This window comes from Macrobrachium nipponense, chromosome 21 (genome assembly GCF_015104395.2).
Source record: "Macrobrachium nipponense isolate FS-2020 chromosome 21, ASM1510439v2, whole genome shotgun sequence".
Lineage (NCBI taxonomy): Eukaryota > Metazoa > Arthropoda > Malacostraca > Decapoda > Palaemonidae > Macrobrachium > Macrobrachium nipponense.
In genome coordinates, this window is record NC_087212.1 from 66,644,618 (window position 1) to 66,649,617 (window position 5,000).

The 5,000-nt window shown below is 32.4% G+C and overlaps 1 long non-coding RNA gene across 2 annotated transcripts in view; it reads left to right on the forward strand.

Annotated features, from left to right (window-relative positions):
- The window catches only part of LOC135198103 (uncharacterized), a 76,330-nt gene that overhangs the window by 36,131 nt on the left and 35,199 nt on the right, over positions 1–5,000 (forward strand). The gene's annotated exons all lie outside the window — the stretch shown is intronic.

Consider the following 5,000-nt stretch of genomic DNA (forward strand, 5'->3'; position numbering starts at 1 on the left):
TTTCCGTCTTCTGTTCGTCATTCTATTATTATTATCTCCGAATAGTTTTTATCTTCTCTTCTTATTGCTAAGACTTTCTTCCCTCTCATGCTAATTTTTGATCAATTTTCTTCTTTCTCTTCTTTCATTCTCTTATATTCTCTTAGATTATTCTAATGACCAATCTTCTCATTTTGTGGTTGTCATCCAGCTAGGTCTCTTGTCTTACGTTATCTTCCGCAAAAAAAAAAAAAAAAAAAAAAAAAATCTTCAAATTCCACACTTCTATAGTCAGTCCATAAATTTACCCCCACCACCAACACCATCCTTTTTTTTTTTTTTTTTTACTTTATTAAATATTAAAAATACAACACTTGAGCATTTGACTATATCAGTTTGACATAATTCTAAATTTTAAAAGGAAATCGATGATGGCAAGTTTGCGAGATGGTACAGGCAACATTACAACATTACCATTGTTATTGTAATTATTAATGTTGCACTTATTTTACTTCATCTTCCCCTTTATCAATATTCTGAAGTCTATTTTTATCACTGTTATCAAGTATAACATTTATGCTACCATTTCTAAAACAAATAATTCCAAGCACAGGAAACCCGTTAAAGATGGATATATGCGTGTTTTGAAGTTTGTGAGTATATATATATATATATATATATATATATATATATATATATATATATATATATATATATATATATAATATATATATAACCTTTTATGTAACTGTTTCTACACGACCAGTATGTTAAACCAGGGGATTTGATTTAGAAACAACGCTAAACAGGCTCGAATCTGGCCAGGTTACCGAAAGGGGCACTTGTCAATTAGAAATACCTCTGTATGCAGTTATTTCTATGGTATAGGGAACTGGAACACTAAACGATATTTATTGCTTAATATGCGAGAAAATAAGTTCCCCCAAGTATAAGTGAAATATATATATATATATATATCTATATATATATATATATATAATAATATATATATATATATATATATATATATGTATATATATATATATATATATATATATATATATATATATATATATATAAGATATTGTTACGTATCGGGGCCTCGTATAAAACGAATACGTAAATGGAAAATATATATGGAAATGCAAAGTAACTGGATTTTAACTTACCTTAAAAAAGGGGGGTTTTGGTATTATTATTTTTAGAGAAAGATGTCGCCAGGAAAAATTCAAGCTGATTACTTTACATACATTTATTTACAAGAGGCCGTTGAATGGCCTGGGAACAGTAAATGTACTTGTCCCACATGTGGACTAAATCTATCTCACAATAAGCAAAAGCTGGCCAATCTGGAAAAATTCCCAGATTAGACACAAAATGAAAAAGGAAGACTTCTTGCACAAGTTACAGTTATTCAGTTTTATCTAACACCCTGGGAGAAAAGGACTGAGGTATGCAATGAAGACTTAACCTTAACAAGTCACAAGGGGAAGCACATGGCCCGATGAGGACAAAGGGCTTTGATGTAAAAGTGATACAAGGGAAAATTTGAAAATGAAATTAGCAAGAGTCGTCTTGGAGAAAAACGAGCTGGTTTGGAGTGTTTGCACTGTTTCTAGACGTACCTTCAAATCCTTGAGGTTTGAACTGTGTCGTGCTAAGAAGATGGTCCCACCAGCGTTTGGACAAAGGGCTGACTTCTCGTCAGAGGAGAGGAGAAAAGGCACGTCTGCCTTGCTTTAGGTCTAGCTTCGACTGAGGCAGTAAGAACGGGTGGGTGTCTTGGGAAACGCGGGGTAATTATAATATATATATATATATATATATATATTATATAATATATATATATATATATATATATATGTATATATACATACATTACAATTCATATATATATATATATATATATATATATATATATATATATATACAATACATACATACAAATACAATATATATATATATATATATAGATATATATATATATATATATATATATATAATATATATATATATATAAAATCTAACGAAAGCATTGGCATGAAGAGATGCCAAAATAGAAAAAAACTAAATGCCTTTGCAATCAAATGAAAAAAAATTACGTAAAACTCCCACGACAGACTTAATCTCGGTAATAACGTAAAGGAAAAAGAAACAACAAAAGGGAGATCGCCAAATGTTTTGTGAAATATTGAATTCATGCAGTCGTTGATTTTGCCTTTTCCAAACAGCCCACGACTTGAATGTCTGACCAAAATAACGTTGCCACCAGCGTTTCACTCATCGTCCGCCGGAATTCGGGACGATAAAAATGATCGAGCGATTTTTCTGCGCTTCTTAAAATCTAATGAATTATTCTTATCCGAAATAAGACGAAAATGGGATGAACTCATTAGCATGTGTTCCTCGTAAGGCTGGCCGGAGAAGGAAAGACGTCAGAGTGGAGGAAGGGAAGGGCTGGGAGGAAGAAGTCAAAGGCAAGGTGGAGGAGAAGACCTCCTTCCAAGGATTCTGGTGCGTAGACTCTGAGGAGGGAGCCTAACCCAAAAGAATCCTCCTCCTTCCTTCCATAAGACAGCAGGGTATAAGCAAAATTCCGCCTTTATTCTTATTTTTCGTCCTCCGCGGCTTGAGGAGAAGGAAAATAATGAGGAATGCAATAAGAGAGCCTTTCTGTCGTGATATTAGATATTCTTTGTATGTCTTTGGGGGTTTTAGGATCTAATTTTGCCAAAGGCAGGAGAAGAGAAGGAGGAAGAGGAGAAAGAGTTGAGGGCGGAGGAGAAACAAGAAGGGATCCTTTGGTTTACAAAAGTCTTCCAAAATTTGTGCGCGTGTCCTAATAGATGCGAAGATTAATGCAGTTAAGAAAATGTTAGAGACATAATCAGTCAATGAAGTAAAGGTCAACCAAGGAGGAAAATAATGATTAAACATACAAAAGTTCAGTTACTTTATTCCCGAGGAAATAAAACAAATAGGCATCATTATCTGAAGCCATCTAATTAAACTAAAAATTTAATAAAGCATTCCCATCATTCAAGTATCCTGAGTCACAATTCCTCTACTGTCAAATTGACTCGCATAACTTAACGGACACCTAAATCGCCTTAACGAAAGCTTTCAATTAAGCCAATCATATAATTAAGATTGCTTAAATTGTTATGATTTAAAACCCATCCATTCTAAATATCCTTATTCACTTATCCGTTCGATGCCGTAAATAAATGTCCTTTCCGATTCAACAATTTATATTATAGTCCTTTTAATACACTGATCTAAGAAGTCTATTCCAAGTTAATATATATCTTGGCTGTCTCCTAATTACGATACTGAATTCTTTTCCCCTCCAAAGTAAACTTACTTATTAAACTCAACTTTATGATTGTGATATGTATGTGAAGCAATTTAAGCCTGATTTTCCCATTTACCTTCGTTCAATTTATATGATCAGTTGTTCTCTGCTAGCACATAATGTATATTTCTGTGAAAAACTATTTCAATAAACAAAAGAACCTCTAATAATTTTTTTAAATAAACATAGGCTTCTTATATTGTTCGATATTTACAGGCAAAACATGACGGTATAATTTGTTGTTTGACTAACTGCTTGAGTGGTTAAGAATAAGAAGAAGAAGAAGAAGAAGTTAATAATTTCTCAGCTGCCTAATTTAAAAATTAATTACAGATGATGAAAAATAAACACTTATTGATATTTAAACAGAAAACGAAATGTTTTTGCACATAAATACAGCAATAATGAGGGAAATAAACAGGAAAAAACCTACGAAGAGAGATAAGACCTGCTCACAAGCATGTCAAAAGTGGAAAAATCCTTCTTGTACTTACTGATTCTCTCTCTCTCTCTCTCTCTCTCTCTCTCTCTCTCTCTCTCTCTCTCTCTCTCTCTCTCTCTCTTTCTTTCATTTGGAAATTCAAGTGCAATGATAGTTGTAGAAAAAACTAACAACAATGTCTAATATCAAGCTACAAATCTCGGGCAATTTTGTTGGTAAATACCTGACTAAAAAAAAATAGTAAATTACTTAATAATTGTAGTCTATCTTATATATATATATATTATATATATATATATATATATATATATATATATATATATATATATATATATATATATATATATATATATATATATATATATATATATATATATGTGTGTGTGTGTGGTGTGTGTGTGTGTATGTGTGTGTATCTCACTACAGCAACTAATAATATTAATATATGGTAATTTTCAGCAGCAACAATAGTTATTTTCAAAATTACAGTAATCCCCACCCAATTTTTTCACTAATTATTTTTGAAACCTTTAATACTGACACGTAAAGCCTTGTTATTCAGCTCATCTACAACATTTTCTTTAAGGTATCGTCTACAATATAGTAAAAAGTAATTAATAGTAAAACGTTATCCTTCTTTGGCAATTTCATATTTTTCCACTGTGGGAAAAGAAAAATAAGTAAAACAAATGCTAAACAGGCTCCCATTCTTTCAACGTTCGCTTCGCGTGGTGCTTGTTGATACACAGTGCATGCAAGCGAGATTCAGCTTGGTGTGGGCGTTGGTGAATGCAGCGGACGAGCGACGGCACAATGGCGTAATGCCTCAATGAATACAAAAACACGACGGTCTTTGAATAACATCGTGTTTTCATGGTCCTTGTCGTTTCTTTTACTGGATGAATAAACACGCACAAAATAACTCACTGGTTATTTATCTCTCTATTGATCAGTGTCTGGTGAAATGGATATTCAATCTAGAGTGTATTCAGAGGTACCTCAGTTCAACAGCCGCAAAGCAGAGCTTGTGTTTATTGCTTGTTAACTAAGAACAGAATCTCTTGCGAATAATTACTTCATTCCCTTTTCAATGAGAATATAACTGACAATATTCTTAAACAGTTTAAGTGTGATGGAGTGATTAAAAAAGGACTTTCAGATTCAAAGAACATAGATAGCCATTAGATGAAAACTGTACTGCGGCTGTAAAGTTACAGGAAGACC